Source organism: Coregonus clupeaformis, unplaced genomic scaffold, assembly GCF_020615455.1.
Source record: "Coregonus clupeaformis isolate EN_2021a unplaced genomic scaffold, ASM2061545v1 scaf0991, whole genome shotgun sequence".
Taxonomy (NCBI): Eukaryota; Metazoa; Chordata; class Actinopteri; order Salmoniformes; family Salmonidae; genus Coregonus; species Coregonus clupeaformis.
Genome location: NW_025534445.1, coordinates 17,944 through 35,970, shown reverse-complemented (window position 1 = coordinate 35,970; position 18,027 = coordinate 17,944).

The following is an 18,027-nucleotide window of genomic DNA, read 5'->3' as shown; positions in this document are numbered from 1 at the left end:
CCCTGGTTCTTCTCGGGGCCTCCGCATGTGGCCTTGCCGGTGTAGACCTGCATCTTCCAGGCGTAGCTGGATTTGGAGTCGCAGGCCACCCATGTCTTGATGCCGTATTTGGCCGGCTTGCTTGGGATATACTGGCGGAAAGGACATCGGCCTGGAGGAGAGAGAGAGAGAGACAGAGAGAGAGGAGAGAGGAGAGAGGAGAGAGGAGAGAGGAGAGAGGAGAGACAAGAGATTAGCTTTAGCGTGTTGTGTTGTGTTGTGTTGTGTTCAGTGTTGTGTTCAGTGTTGTTGTTGTGCTCTTGTACGGTGTTGTTGGCCCCGGCACACCTCTGAAAGGGACCAGTTGCTCGTCCACCGTCACGTCGGGCCCGGGGTTGTAGAGGAGCGGCAGCCTCTCGACCCACTTGTCCCAGACCTCTCTCACGGCCGCAAGTTTGTCACCGCCGCCTGCTGCGCGTCTCTCGGCTCTGGTCTGGCAGTCGTCGAAGCGAAGGAGTCTCGAGTAAGCGTGAAAGACTTTGAGCGGCATGGTTGCGCGGAAAATGGTCCTTCCGCTCTCGGCGTCCCAGAGACTAGAGGCCGCTTCGCCTCGGGACCTGTACACGCCGGCTAGGATGAGCAGCCCTACGTAGGCTCGCAGGTCTGTGGAGTCCATCGCTTTCCAGCGGCCGCCGCCGCCGCCGCGGTCACGGTCTTCGTGGTTTTCGTGGTCTTCGTGGTCGTCGGCGTAGTGGCGGTGGTCGTCGTCGTCGTCGTCGCCGCCGTCGCCTCGGGCTCCGTATTTTCGAACGCCCTCCAGATTGGTCATCTCCAGGATGATGTCTTCTATCTCGGGTGTGAAAAACAAGCGAAACGTGGAGAGGATGTCGCGGGCTTGGCCTACGGCCTGCCTAGTAGGCCCGGGCCTCATGTCCTCCGGCACCTCAGCAACCGGCCTGTTACTTTTTGCCGCCGCCCCTCCAACGCCCCGATTGTTGTCACAGGGCACCGAGCACCATTGGATTTGGCCGTTTCTCGACACGAATGTCTCTCTTTCCACTCAAGGGATATCGTTTTGTGTTCTCTGGCTGATGCTGCGGCGGCGGCGGCTGCGGCAGCGGCGGAGGTGTCCTCGCTCTCCTCGCTCTCCTTCACCTTCCCCTTGTTCTTCCCCTTGTTCTTGTTCTTGTTCTTGTTCTTCTTCTTCTTCTTCTTCTTCTTCTTCTTGTTGGTCGTCGTCGTCGTCGTCGTCGTCTTCATCGTCTCGTTCGTCTTCTACGCCTTGACCTTGTTCTACTTGGACATTGTCCTCGTCGTCGGCAGCGGCAGCGGCTGCGGCGTCGTAGTCGTTGTCGTCGTCGTCGTCGTCGTCGTCCTCTGTGGACTCCTCGTCCTCTGGGTTGTATTCCTCCCCGTCTTCTTCTTCGGACGCTTCCTCGTCCGCATCCTCGTCGCAGTCAGAGTCATTGGAAAATATCTGTTCTAGGACCTGTTTGGCCGTGAATCGCACAGCACTCATAATAGCTTCGGCACCCAGGCTGGGGAAGTCCCCAAGACCTCTCTCTTCGGCACGTGTCCGGACATGCCATGGAGGCAATATTAGTAGTAGTAGTAGTAGTAGTAGTAGTAGTAGTAGTAGTAGTAGTAGTAGTAGTAGTAGTAGTAGTAGTAGTAGTAGTAGTAGTAGTAGTAGTAGTAGTAGTAGTAGTAGTTGTTGTTATTGGTGTTATTGGTGTTGTTGGTGTTTGTTTACAGCTTACCTAGTACCTCTGGCTCAGAGCTTATGCCTCTAATGTGTAGCCTGGGTCGTTTTGACCCAGACAGGACAGGACAGGACAGGACAGGACAGCGCTAGGGGTTATACAGCAACTCGCTCTAACACTCTGACATGTAGCCTGGGTCTTTTTGACCCGGTCACGACAGCGGGAGGGGATATACAGCCACTAGCTCTAACACCTAGGCTCTGACACGTAGCCTGGGTCTTTTTGACCCGGACAGGACAGGACAGGACAACGCTAGGGGTTATACAGCCACTAGCTCAAACACCTAGGCTCTGACACGTAGCCTGGGTCTTTTTGACCCGGACAGGACAGGACAGGACAACGCTAGGGGTTATACAGCCACTAGCTCAAACACCTAGGCATTGACACGTAGCCTGGGTCTGTTTGACCCGGTCAGGACAGCAGGTGGAGACATAGAGCAACTGGCTCTAACACCTAGGCTCTAACACGTAGCCTGGGTCTTTTTGACCCGGTCAGGACAGCAGGAGGAGATATACTGCCACTCGCTCTAACACCTAGGCTCTAACACGTAGCCTGGGTCTTTTTTGACCCGGTCAGGACAGGACAGGACAGGACAGGACAGGACAGGACAGGACAGCGGGAGGAGATATACAGCGAGTGGCTCGCTGTAACACCTAGGCTCTAACATTAACCAAACAAAATAAATTAAATAAATGAATATAATATAATTTATTATTTTTATGGGAGTGGTCATTGAATCCACAATATAACAGGTTCGTGTCTCACAGACAAACAACATCCATCGAAGCTATGTCGACTTTCCAGAACACAGAAAAGGCAAAGGGCGATTCTCGCTGCATCACTGCAGTGTTTGACATACACACGTCGGACTCCAGTCACGTAACTACTACTACCGACAATACCACCACCACCACCACCACAACCACCACCACCGTCGTCGGCACCGTGATCGGTCTGGGCATCGGAGGGTCGACTCGACTGAATCTGAGCACCATCAACTTCAACGACATCTATTCTGCGTTCAATCGAGTAGTGAACAACATACCCATACTTCTCGGGTACACGGTGAAAAGCCTCTCGGTCATGCCCAACAACAAACTGGAGGTGAGACTATTTGCCGAACCCAAATATAGTCTGTTGAGGTATGAGCTGTGGCTCGTTCGGGTCGTAGGACAGGCTCTGCTCTTGTGGTTTTACCACGGTGCAGTGTCACACATCATGGTGACACACCGGGACCATGTGCAGAAGATACACCGTGAAGCTGTGGGATGGTGTCCCTGTGCTGCAACGTTGACCGGTTTCGGCGACAGCGAGTCTTGTACTTGTGCTTTGTACTACGACATGTGGGACATGGACGTTCGTCACAGCCACGTCCGAGACCATTTGTTGACATATTATCGGACATATCGGCAAATGCCATGCGACATCTCATCCGTGTGTAGCGGTGTCCACATGACAGATCTCTCAGATGAGGAACAGACACTTCTGATGAAGAAAGTCGCCTGGATATTTCAAGGCTTTTCTGTTGGCCCCAAACAACACGCCATGATGGGGATTCGTTCGAGCCTAGGCATACCTTGTGATTTCACGAAAACCCAAAATGTTGTACCGCAAGTATACAAGTTGACAGACTGTCAGAATGAAACACGTGCGGAGATGTTCAATTGTCAGCAAGCCGAAGAGCAGATGACATATATTCACTTGTCGAGGAAATGGTTATCTTGGGTTTCCAGCATTGTCCTCGACTAGTGACACACACCTACAATATTACAAGGAAATCACCAGATTCTTTTACCAAGTAAAAATGTCACTGTAATGTCTGTACCTACAATGTGACCAATAAAAGTTGATTTAATTTCATTTGCAAGGGTCCCGTTCACAGCACAGCACACACTCGCTCTAACACTCTAACACGTAGCCTGGGTCGTTTTCACCCCAGCCAGGACACGAGAGGACAACGCTAGGGGTCATACAGCCACTCGCTCTAACACATAGGCACTGACACGTAGCCTGGGTCTTTTTTGTTGTTGTTTGTTTGACCCGGACAGGACAGCGGGAGGAGATATACAGCCACACGCTCTAACACATAGGCACTGACACGTAGGCTGGGTCGTTTTGACCCCGGACAAGAAAGGACAGGACAGGACAGGACAGGACAGGACAGCGGCACGGGATATACAGCCACTCCCTCTAACACATAGGCACTGACACATAGCCTGGGTCTTTTTGACCCCGGACAAGACAGGGCAACGCTAGGGGTTACACAGCCACTCACTCTAACACGTAGCCTGGGTCTTTTTGACCCGGACAGGACAACGGGAGGGTTATCAAAGACCTATCATTTTACAGCGGTACAATGCCGACATCTAGTGGTCATACAACATACAGGGTGAACGAAAACACATGCAAACACAACGCATAACCGCCAGGGGGCTTCACCGGCTTGTGGACTGTGCTTTTCTAATAACTAATAGCTTTTCTAACACGCTGTCCTTGGACAGTTGAATGGAACCTAGATTAGGCTTCACTGAGCCTTGCAATGATCATGAGCACATTTACCTAGGTGTGCTTGTGTGTGTGCATTGTCATTGTCTCCCCCTAGCGTTCCTACAGTGTCTTTACCTATTCAGGCATAGGCAATAGCGGCTGCAACGATGCTTAACTAATAGCTTTTCTAACAGGCTGTCCTTGGACAGTTGAATGGAACCTAGATTAGGCTTCACTGAGCCTTGCAATGATCATGAGCACATTTACCTAGGTGTGCTTGTGTGTGTGTGCATTCTCATTGTCTCCCCTAAGCGTTCCTACAGTGTCTTTACCTATTCAGGCATAGGCAATAGCGGCTGCAACGATGCTTAACTAATAGCTTTTCTAACACGCTGTCCTTGGACAGTTGAATGGAACCTAGATTAGGCTTCACTGAGCCTTGCAATGATCATGAGCACATTTACCTAGGTGTGCTTGTGTGTGTGTGCATTCTCATTGTCTCCCCCTAGCGTTCCTACAGTGTCTTTACCTATTCAGGCATAGGCAATAGCGGCTGCAACGATGCTTAACTAATAGCTTTTCTAACACGCTGTCCTTGGACAGTTGAGTGGAACCTAGATTAGGCTTCACTGAGCCTTGCAATGATCATGAGCACATTTACCTAGGTGTGCTTGTGTGTGTGCATTCTCATTGTCTCCCCCTAGCGTTCCTACAGTGTCTTTACCTATTCAGGCATAGGCAATAGCGGCTGCAACGATGCTTAACTAATAGCTTTTCTAACACGCTGTCCTTGGACAGTTGAATGGAACCTAGATTAGGCTTCACTGAGCCTTGCAATGATCATGAGCACATTTACCTAGGTGTGCTTGTGTGTGTGCATTCTCATTGTCTCCCCCGAGCGTTCCTACAGTGTCTTTACCTATTCAGGCATAGGCAATAGCGGCTGCAACGATGCTTTTCTAATAACTTCACTCTAACACGCTGTCCTTGGACAGTTGAATGGAACCTAGATTAGGCTTCACTGAGCCTTGCAATGATCGTGAGCACGTTTATCTAGGTGTGCTTGTGTGTGCATTCTCATCGTCTCCCCATAGCGTTCCTATAGTGTCCTTACCTATTCAGGCATAGGCAATAGCGGCTGCAATGATCTGATACAAGTGTAATGAATATGCTAGTTCGGATATGATAGCAATAACGGAGAGACAGATCTAAAGGATAAATACACATAACCAATGAAATGAGAGACACAGACGTGTTCAATGACATGTTTAGTTGTTTACGTTTATTCGGTGTCATTGACATACAACATGCTGTACGGGGAACTGGGGTTGGTATTAGTGATCGGCCTCAGCTGGTGCTAAATCCAGGGTCCAGGAAATCTTGTGGTTTCCAACGATGACTGTTGCCCCTGAGAGCGCAGAGCGAGTTGATGTCACAGTGATCGACTGGGCAGAGTTTGCTGTGCCCAGATAAGGTTTCCCCAGAGGAAAGCTCAGTGACAATCGCTCTCGAGCCTAACCCGTATATAGTTCCTCATGCGGTCCCGGTGATTTTCGTCTAGACATCTAGATATTGACGGCTCTACCTGAAGTAACCTCATTTGGAACCGTTTGGCATTAACTGCAACCCGCGTCCAATATGATGAGCGTGCCTCCCTGGAGTCTTCCGACATGGACACGAACTGTACCTGGGCTATGGGGTTGCTGAACTGTACCCTGCGATGTTGGTCTTGTTGCTTCTTGTTGTTCTTCTCATTCACGGTTGTCTCCACTTGATCCTCGCCCGGTACCGGGTAACGTCTGCGTCTGCGTCTGCGTCTGCGTCTGCGTCTGCTTCCGCCTCTGCGTCTGCGTCTGCGTCGTGGACGAGTTTCGTGATTTGAGCACTCGTTTAGCACGTCACACAGGGCATTGCATTGGGATGTCATGGAGGATTGGGCTGTCTCGGTAGAGAGGTTGTGATCGTTGTGCCCCGAGCACCGTTTCTTGGTAATCGGTCTGGGTTTAGGTCTGTGTGTATCGATATTGGCCTCGTGAGACATCATGTATGCCGTTCGAAACCTAATGACTCGGTTCTATGATTATTATACTGTAGCGTCTATGGGATCCGTGTGTGTGTGTGTGTGTATATGGGTAATGTAGTGTGGTGTGAGATGTATTAATGTGTGCCATTCGCATGTAAATATATATGTCCGTACACACTGCACGCATAGCCCTATAGTGAAGGTCTTTACACAGTCTACCACTATCCTATCTGCCACGCTTGTCCGGTTGGAATAAAGAAGTGGCGTGAGTCGGTAATATGTACCCAGCTCATGTACGCTTTCATATCATCCCTACCTACACCTGTGAATGTTGTCTATGTTCCTATGCATAGTATTGTTATGTTGAAGTGATGAACCTGTGTCAATAAAGGATACACCAGAGGCTAAGACGATTTGTTCCTTGTCATTTATTCACTGTCATTTACTCACATTTACACCACAAAAAATCACATATATATTTCAGGTTGAAATGCACACGGGAGGGTAGTCCACTAGTGGGACACGTAATGTTCATCGCCAACAACCAAGTAACAAAGGCACAATAGGGACAACATGTGTTAAGCTACACAACTGATTTTACATTGTAAGGAGACCTAGGGTCTATCCATGAGGGACAGTGTCAAGATTGTTATGCATTCCTTCTGAAGCTCCGGGTCTTGTAGACAGCTTTGTGTTTCGGGCGATGCAGATCTTGACACCGGGGACTGGGGCTGTAAACACAACGCACAACACCGTGCACAACGCTCAACATACTCTGGGTTCCATGAAAATATCACTACTATAGCCATACCAAAAGGTCTGGGTAAGGTCTAGCGCTACCATCCCCTCGGTTCTCAGCTCAGACAGAGGTGGAGATTACAGAGACGATGGATGGAGGTCCTTACATGAAGCTGGACTGCGAATTGTAAGGGTTGACGGTTCTGCTGCTCATGTAGTCTCGAGCTGAGGAGGGTATGGAATTGGGGTTGGTATTAGTGATCGGCCTCAGCTGGTGCTAGATCCAGGGTCCAGGAAATCTTGTGGTGTTGGTTGTTTCCAACGATGACTGTTGCCCTGTCATCTTCTTTACTTTGAGTCTTGTGAAGGTTGGACTAGGAGTTGCTGCGGTGCTGCAAATTGCACGTGTCTCAAGGGGGTAGTCAGACAAGCTTTTCACTGACGGGTCGAACGTAGCTCGCAAGCATGGCTAACAGAGAGTCGAGACGGTGGTAGTGTGTCAACTCTAGGTACATGGGTCTTGTGAAGGGACTGTCCTTGGGTCCTATCATTGCATTGACTCCGTCACGGCTGAGGGATTTCACATTGACACGGTCCAGGGTTTCCTTCTCGTGATCTGTCAGGGTCCTGTTCTTCAACAGGAGACAGTTGTACCACGAGGCCATTGCGTTAGTCGATTCGGTGGGTGATCCTGGTGTAGATTACTGGTGGCGATGTAGGAGTGTATAGGAAGGCCTGCTTGGGTTATCCGAGGTGGGTTTGATGAGAGCGCAGAGCGAGTTGTTGTCACAGTGATCGACTGGGCAGAGTTTGCTGTGCCCAGATAAGGTTTCCCCAGAGGAGCGCTCAGTGATAATCGCTCTCGAGCCTAACCCGTATATAGTTCCTCATGCGGTCCCGGTGATTTTCGTCTAGACATCTAGATATTGACGGCTCTAACTGACGTATCCTCCTTCGGAGCAGTTTGGTATTGACTGCAACCCGCCACCAATATAATGAGCGTGCCTCCCTGGAGTCTTCCGACATGGACACGAACTGTACCTGGGCTATGGGCTTGCTGAAATGTACACTGCGGTGTTGGTCTTGTTGCTTCTTGTTGTTCTTCTCATTCACGGTTGTCTCCACTTGATCCTCGCCCGGTACCGGGTAACGTCTGCGTCTGCGTCTGCGTCTGCGTCTGCGTCTGCTTCCGCCTCTGCGTCTGCGTCTGCGTCGTGGACGAGTTTCGTGATTTGAGCACTCGTTTAGCACGTCACACAGGGCATTGCATTGGGATGTCATGGAGGATTGGGCTGTCTCGGTAGAGAGGTTGTGATCGTTGTGCCCCGAGCACCGTTTCTTGGTAATCGGTCTGGGTTTAGGTCTGTGTGTATCGATATTGGCCTCGTGAGACATCATGTATGCTGTTCGAAACCTAATGACTCGGTTCTATGATTATTATACTGTAGCGTCTATGGGATCCGTGTGTGTGTGTGTGTGTGTGTGTGTGTGTGTGTGTGTGTGTGTGTGTGTGTGTGTGTGTATATGGGTAATGTAGTGTGGTGTGAGATGTATTAATATGTGCCATTCGCATGTAAATATATATGTCCGTACACACTGCACGCATAGCCCTATAGTGAAGGTCTTTACACAGTCTACCACTATCCTATCTGCCACGCTTGTCCGGTTGGAATAAAGAAGTGGCGTGAGTCGGTAATATGTACCCAGCTCATGTACGCTTTCATATCATCCCTACCTACACCTGTGAATGTTGTCTGTGTTCCTATGCATAGTATTGTTATGTTGAAGTGATGAACCTGTGTCAATAAAGGATACACCAGAGGCTAAGACGATTTGTTCCTTGTCATTTATTCACTGTCATTTACTCACATTTACACCACAAAAAATCACATATATATTTCAGGTTGAAATGCACACGGGAGGGTAGTCCACTAGTGGGACACGTAATGTTCATCGCCAACAACCAAGTAACAAAGGCACAATAGGGACAACATGTGTTAAGCTACACAACTGATTTTACATTGTAAGGAGACCTAGGGTCTATCCATGAGGGACAGTGTCAAGATTGTTATGCATTCCTTCTGAAGCTCCGGGTCTTGTAGACAGCTTTGTGTTTCGGGCGATGCAGATCTTTACACCGGGGACTGGGGCTGTAAACACAACGTACAACACCGTGCACAACGCTCAACATACTCTGGGTTCCATGACAATATCACTACTATAGCCATACCAAACGGTCTGGGTAAGGTCTAGCGCTACCATCCCCTCGGTTCTCAGCTCAGACAGAGGTGGAGATTACAGAGACGATGGATGGAGGTCCTTACATGAAGCTGGACTGCGAATTGTAAGGGTTGACGTTTCTGCTGCTCATGTAGTCTCGAGCTGAGGAGGGTATGGTCACCACATCCGGGATGTCTCTCTGACAATCAACCGGGATCCTTTCGTGCTTCCCCTTTAGGATGGTAGATGTCAGCACCATGGTCACCACGTACATGAGGTAGATTATGATATTGAACACGGCGATAGCGCACTCCATGTTATGCAACCTCTGCTGGTTGCTGATCAGAGGTCGGTACAGCAACTCCATGCAGCCTGCGATCACGGCCATGAACAGCTCAATGTTCATCATGATCAGGCACGTCAGCACGGTCCTGGTGCTATTGGTAGACTCCGGACCCCCGTAGGAGCCCTCGGAGTCGTCCAGTTTCCTTTTGCTCTTGGCTGCGAAGTAGCTGAGCACTATGCTCACCACCATGGCCAGGCAACTGAGCGTGATGAGGGCTATCCCCGCGTGGATGTAAGCGTGCTGGTATTCGGGTCTGCCTTCGGAAGGAGGCGACTGCGTTGCGGCTGAGTCCAGCCGGCCCGTGGTCCTGGTAACGTGCCTGTTGTCAATGAAGTAGAGAACGTTGTTGGGAATGGTGAGAAATCCCACGATGAGAGAGGTGATGACTGCAATGGCACCTCCCAGCTTGCCCCTGAAACGGACCTTGCTCAGCATGGGGCCGTTAGGTATCGCTGACATTCTGCTGTTAAACAGATCTTTGCTCTTGGATATCAATGACTCGAAGCCTCCAAGGCTTGGTTTCTTGCGATTCATATCTGTTTTAGGAATCGCTGGCCTCCTCCCTGGGTTCCTAGGTTACCCGGGTTCTCTTTGTCCTTCCTTATTTACTCACGTTGCAAGATTGGGAGTACCCGAACGGTCCTCTTTTCTGTGGTTTTGTTTATCAATGGGATCCGGTTATAGTATCAGCCTACCAATCCTTGAACATTTAATACAATGAAGCTCCAAGACCCCGTGATCGAGTTCTTAGGCTCAGGAGGTGAACGATGTGCGAAGTCTACAGGCGACCACCGTTGGTACAAGGTTCAGGGTATCACCAAAACCATACACTCCATGGTGTACTGCAGGAAGCGGTCATCCGGTCACAACATGATAAGCATGGATCTGTTCACCAGGGTTGTAAAGGACCTGAACGCCAACCCGGAGAGCTCGCTCCAGTGGGTGCCTGAGTATGTAAGAAACCTGAATGCTCCCGAGTCCAAGGGCACCAAGTTCACGGAAGACCTGCTGCAACTGGTGAGGTCTAAAGCCCTGACCCCAGATGCCTGCAGACGCCTGTGGGACAGGAGCCGTATGTCCACCGGTATAGGCGTTGTGGTAGACGCACAGTGCAAGGACGTGTTCAACGGAAAGAAGAAGATAAGTGACGTGGGGCCCGTGTCTCGCCTCATTCTCACACAGCTCGAGGCCCTGTGCCTGACTCCCATTTGCGCAGGCCTCAAGGTTGCCGGTTTGCCCACGCCCGATATGTTCGGTGAACCCGGATCCTACACGTATCACAACGGCTGTACGCGAGGCTGCAAGGCCATCCGTGACACATGGGGCTCCTACACCGAGGTGGACCTTGTTGCCCACGACACAGTAAATGACAACATAGCGCTGCTGGAGCTCAAGACCAGGAACAACGACATTATCGACCAGACTACCCTGTGGCGATACAACACTCAGCTGTGGCTGACCTGGGTGATGTTCTCGCTCACGTACCCGAGCATGGCAGAGCGGTCAGCCGCATACCTTGTGATAATCAGACCGGGGACCAACCAGGTTACCATACGGAGTTGTTTAAAGCCCACGATATCTAAAAGTATACGCAGCAAGTTCCCGTGGCTCAACTGTTTCTGCACCCAGGTGCTTAATTGTCTAGCCCCTATGTGTGTGAACATGAGAGTCGAAACTCAGCTGGCCTCCTCGGCAAGTAGACGGGTATCCTGGGTAGACCCTAAAGACCTGTGTTATAGGAACATAATGTTCAACCAGGAAAAAATTAAAAACAGGAAGACTGTAGATGGGCCATTGACCTGGGTTTCGGATGATGTCTCTCGTGTTGACATCGACCAAGATCACGACAAGGAAGATCACGGCTAAGAGGAATAAAAAACGTACATGCGGTGTACATTTTACATGTTCTCTTTGTATAGTCCTTTAGCAGGACTCTCCCTACGCCACAACACCACAGCAGCAACCAAGCACCAAGGAAAACACTTACCGAACCAGGACTAACGTCTCCACACGTAGAGCGTGTAGCCCAACTAGGGCTCATTTGACCAACCCCGGGCCCCTAGCCTAGAGCATTTGTCAAAGGGTGCATAACCACATCCAACCAAGGTGTGCACTGGGCTTAAATGTGGGCCAGGTTAGACTGTCCGTGTGCACAGACTATAGACCTACTCCATTTGGCTGTTACTCGATCGGATAACGCTTTGAACCGAAATGGGGTTGAAACACAAGGCTATCCACGCAATGCTCGCAAACCCTCACCTGGCACCGTTCGAATTGATCGACAGACCCTGCAAGCGACAGGATTGGACTCTGATAGACCATCTCATGGTAATCCACAAAGTGAAGGAAAGTGACTACATCGAGGGTGATTCTCAGGCGTCCATAGTGAACATGGCCAGAACTCTGGCACTTTGCTACATCTCTGAGACTGCAGCCAGCCTGTGTGTAGTGCTCGTAAAGACGGCTCCGTGGCCCAGAAACCATCCGTGAGGGAGCTCAGACTCAACCGAACCCCTGTACCTCACATAGAGTTCTGTAAGCGTAATCTGTGCGCCATAGAATACACCATGATGAAGCTGTTGGCCGACATGGGTATGAAAAACGACTTGTTTCTAGTGACCGGTGCCAAGGGAGACTCCTCCGAGGGCGAGCTCCTAAAGGGAACCTCGGTCGATAACCTGGTGTCTTTCCACCAGAAGTACCTGGAGTACCGGGAGTGCCAGGACGACATGTTATTCGCAAACATGCTCGACCGTTTCGAAGATCTGAATCCCGCAGAGTGTCAACTCTCCGCCGTAGATCCCGCAGACGGCTCGATAGACAGACCCGAGGGACTCGAGGGCGTCTTTGTGGCGACCTTCGCGGACCCCGAGACTATACAAGTGTCTGTATTGCGGGACGCGTGTCTACGGTGTACCACCACAGAGGCCGACACGCTGCTCGTGGAGTTGGCAAACATTCTGAAGGGTAGTGTGACCGTGTGCACCGGAGATTCAGATGTGGTGGCCGTGCTGACGGCTTGCGGCCGCGAGGGCATTACCATGAGGCTAGACAACAAGAGCTACCACGAGGATCGAGACATGCACATGTCAACCTTTGGAGAGCTGCTGTTTGCCATTCCCGAACACAGCACCCAAAGAAACATGGCGTTTGGGGAGCTGGGTTCGAGCGAGAATAGGTTCCGAGTGCTTTCCGACATCTCAGCCGAGGAAGAATACCTGCTCCCGGCGCCTCGAAAACAACACGACGCTTTGGAGGTCATTCTGGATGATCACGGCAATGTCAACTTTAAAGAGAAACTAGCTAGGTACCTTTACCTAGGCGGGATCAGGGGATCTCTCTACTGCACCTTTCTGTATAGGTTCTTTGAGTCAACCGCACGGAACAGATTGCACGGTTTGGCCCTGGCTGTAAACAACGGCCGTCTCTGTGCCGAAACAGCCTGTTATATCTTCGAAACCCTGTGCCCCACATCTGACGAGAGTCAGCTATCGAGATCCGAATCGGATAACCCCCCGTCTACCGGCAAGAAGAGGACGATCTCCTGTGTCGAGGGACACCAAGTCCCCGACCTCTACCTAGACAAAGACGCAGAATATAAGGTGGTCCTGATGAAAGAACAGAAACATGTAATGAATTGCCTCAAGCGGTTGAGTAAAGCGTACATGAACGGGATGATACCGAGGGGCAGTTACGGACGTTTCTTGAGGTTGAACCGATCAGGGCCCCACTTTTACATGCGCGTGAAAGGAGATGTACTCCGAGACGAGACAGACCGAACGGAAAAGCTGGTTTTCATGATTCTATGTGGGACCGATTATAACATCGTTCCTATGGGACTAGGGATGAAGAGATTGCTGACCGGAGTGGTGACCAACTACCAGTCATTTTCGTCTTGGTGCAAAGAGGTGAATATGCTACTGTGGGGAGCAGGATCTCCTCGGGAGTGTGACTATCACACTATGGGTATGAAGCTGGCTGATATCACAAAGATCCCAACAAAGACCCGGTCTAGGTACTGGACAGAGTTGAATTGCGGATTAATGGCTAAGACCATGAAATATGTCTGGGAATTGTGGAACCTGGAGAGGCCTAGACCCGGACCCAAATATGGGTTCTCTGTACACGACGGCGGTGGCATAGTCCGCTTTGACTGTGACACCTCTAATGAAATGGAACCTTGAGGCCGTGATGATGATGTTTTACATGCTGTTCTATATGGACAGCAGAGGATGTGAGGTGACTGTGGTCTGTCTGTACGAAGTGTGTTATGCTGTATACAATAAAGTCTATCATACCTATCTGACTGAAATACATCTAGTCTCTTACTCTAGTCTCTTACTTATAAAGCTTGTCATTTGATAAGGTCTGGAACATCACGGGGCCCTTGTCAATGTGCACCACATGTGCCCTAATGTGGACAGTAATGAGGACAACATACGATAACATACATATGACAATATGTATAGGATATACTATACTCGCTAAGGTATACGTGCACATGCAATAACATCTTCTCTGAATGGTCTGAATGGTGTAGTAGATGCACACATACCCATGCTTGGATATATGAGCGAGGATGGACCCAAGATAGGCTGGCATATCAGACCACTTACCACTGTTAGACTGCTTTTGACAATGGAATAATTGTATGGATGTAACCCTATGGCCTTGAAATGAACAAGGAGACACAGGTGTTTCACTCTTTCCACTCACAGGTGTTTATTTCGTTTGTAGTACACAGATCTTGGTTGGTTTGGTAAAGGACTCAGCTCTACTAGTCAGGCACTACATAACACAAAGACATCTTCCATAGACATTGTTGGCATATCAAACACATGCATGTTAAACGAAAACACTACCAAGGAGATGAAACACCTATTGGCCTCAGGGACCGTAGTGAAGGGTGTATTGCCCCTGAACAGTTGTTCCAGTGTATTAATCAATGCCATTTGATCTTTTCGGTGTACACGGAACTCTGATTCTTCTTCAGGAAGCAGTTGACCATGATCAATCAGTACTTCTATTGCGGGCATGATACTAGTGATCCTCTGGATGTAGGAACACATCGCAGGCATAGACAGTAAATCGTTGACTCTACCACCAAGTGCGCGTCGCACCTGGGTTGTGAGGTTATATTCGGGAGGATCCGTCCTGACTGAAACAGACACACAGACACATAGAGTACCTTAAGTTAAGAGCGAGTCATGATCAACATATCCAGGCCTTGACTTCACAGTACAGTTGTTTGCACTCACCGACTTTTCCCCTTGGTCCGTACATAAACAGGTCATCACATAGGTAGGGATCTCTCTCACGTATAACCTCGAGGAATCCAATTGCCCGTTCCTCGGTCTTGAGGCAGTGGTCGATTAACTTGTACATCGTCGTGACCGTATTGGTCTTACTGTCATATGGCCTGAGTGTATCCCCACCATCCGGGTATCGCGTGAGGACTTGTTCAACGGTACCTCCGATCACTGTATGCCTCTCTGCTATGTCGTCCTTGAACCGCTCCAATGTATTACGATACTCCATTATACAGGCTGATGTTGTTTTGTGACCGTGAATGTATATGTGGTAAAGGGGTTACTGCTTCATATGTGTGACTGTGAATGTATATGTGGTAATGCGTTAATCCTTCATATATATATACCCCATGTCTGGATGAATGGTCTAGTTTGGATACAAGAGCCGTGAGCTTGGATGTACCCAACCTCTGCTGAAATATCAGCACCTTTGCCAATTGCATACTTGTATAATGTTTGTGGTTACTCAATGCATCATCGGCTAATAAACATCCACAGGCATTATGTGTAGTGAGGTATTCCATCATTTATTTTGTCTCACACATATAAACACAGCAAGGACATGATGATTACAGATATATGTTGTATATAGTGTATTGTATGTACATCCGACAGTTGTGTTGGTGAGAAGAAGAAGAAGAAGAAGAAGAAGAAGATGAAGAAGAAGAAGAAGAAGAAGAAGAAGAAGAAGAAAAGTCCCAGGGTGTAGAAGGGCTAGGACGAACGCTGTCTTCCTAACCACGGGTCCCGGTGTCACACGATCTTTTCAGGTTCTGTAGAGTGAAACACAGAGTGGGAGTGAGACAACCGTAACCGGACCACTGGTCACAGTTGCTGCTTTTATATGTACGAACGTAAGATGTCCTTACCCGTCGCACCTGGGTTGTGAAGTTATATTCGGGAGGATCCGTCCTGACTGAAACAGACACACAGACACATAGAGTACCTTAAGTTAAGAGCGAGTCATGATCAACATATCCAGGCCTTGACTTCACAGTACAGTTGTTTGCACTCACCGACTTTCCCCTTGGTCCGTACACTGACAGGTCACCATATAGGTAGGGATCTCTCTCACGTATAACCTCGAGGAATCGAATCACCCGTTCCTTGGTCTTGAGGCAGTGGTCGCTTAACTTGTACATCGTCGTGACCGTATTGGTCTTACTGTCATATGGCCTGAGTGTATCCCCACCATCCGGGTATCGCGTGAGGAGTTGTTCAACGGTACCTCCGATCACTGTATGCCTCTCTGCTATGTCATCCTTGAACCGCTCCAATGTATTACGATACTCCATTATACAGGCTGATGTTGTTTGTCACCGTGAATGTATATGTGGTAAAGGGGTTACTCCTTCATATATGTGTGACTGTGAATGTATATGTGGTAATGCGTTACTCCTTCATATATATATACCCCATGTCTGGATGAATGGTCTAGTAGAGGTACCCCTGTTTGGATACAAGAGCCATGATCTTGGATGTACCCAACCTCTGCTGAAATATCAGCACCTTTACCAATTGCATACTTGTATAATGTTTGTGGTTACTCAATGCATCATCGGCTAATAAACATCCACAGGCATTATGTGTAGTGAGGTATTCCATCATTTATTTTGTCTCACACATATAAACACAGCAATGACATGATGATTACAGATATATGTTGTATATAGTGTATTGTATGTACATCCGACAGTTGTGTTGGTGAGAAGAAGAAGAAGAACAAGAAGAAAGTCCCAGGGTGTAGAAGGGCTAGGCCGAACGCTGTCTTCCTAACCACGGGTCCCGGTGTCACACGATCTTTTCAGGTTCTGTAGAGTGAAACACAGAGTGGGAGTGAGACAACCGTAACCTGACCACTGGTCACAGTTGCTGCTTTTATATGTACGAACGTAAGATGTCCTTACCCCTTTCCACAGCTCCGATCACCGACACATCTGTAGCGCAGATGACATGTACGTCCTCCTGCATGTTTGTCACATCATACCTCGTATCGCCAAACGAACAAGTCGTGGGGAACGTACACAGGGTGGTACAAAGGTGAATGTGGACTCGAACATGGTTTATAAATACGGGACCGTCTGCTACGGGTCCAGTAGGTGATCAACACCAGCCCAAAAACAATTAACAATGGAGCCCCGATCAAGCTAATTTTGAGCCACACGTCTTTGTTGTTACTCCACCAAGACTTAGTACTGTAGTAGTCGTAGTAGTCAACCATTGTGTCAACTATTGTGAAGAGCTGAGAGCCCACTACTTTGTGTAGCTTACTTGAATCCAAATTTCATGCCCTAGACATATACATTTTTTTTTAAATCACAGATTGTTAGTAGTTTAGACAACCCCACACCTGCACTGACAGTTGTTTCTTTTATGTCCGCTTTGACAATGACCACTCGCCACACACTATTAGTATATAAAGAATTATTTCATTTTAATATACACAGGTGGCACATACATCGTGACAGTACATTGGAACCGCATTGCAAGCAAATAGCCTTCAGTGTTGTCCATGTTTTAAACAGTGTGCGGTGTCGTTGCAGCTCCATTAAAATCAGTGTAGTCACCCGGGATCACTGTGTTGTTGATCTGTCCGCAGCTGAGGTCAGTTCCACAACCAGGTCAATTTCCTCGAGATAGGTGAAGATCAGACTCATCACAACCAATGTGCGTTTATGGTGATGGGATACAATCATGTCTGCTAGGTTACAAACGTCTAGCCTCTCACTACGTCCGTAGGGAATACGCTCATACCCCTTGATGATTTCCCATGTCAGCAACAGTTTCACTCGTTTCACAGTAGCATCACTGAGGTTCCACATTGTGTCTTCAAATGATGTCTTTATCTCCGGGTTCCAAAGCATATCATACTTCACAAGTTTCTCAAGGCCGTGAGCCTCGAGATCCGACACTTTGAAGTCAGGGTTGTGCCTTTTGAGTATGTGGACCAGAACATCCCAGGCTACATTATTGTTCAGGTAGGCCTCCATCATATGGATCAGCTTCTCGGGGTGTTTCATATCAGTCCTCAGCTTCCTTTTCATCATGGCAATGCTGTCTGTCAGTTTACCATCTAGGCCAAGACCTTTGTGGTCTTGTATAGCTGCCACTACTTTATCATAGACATCTTTATGTCTCATTAGGTAGTTGGCCATTTTGAAC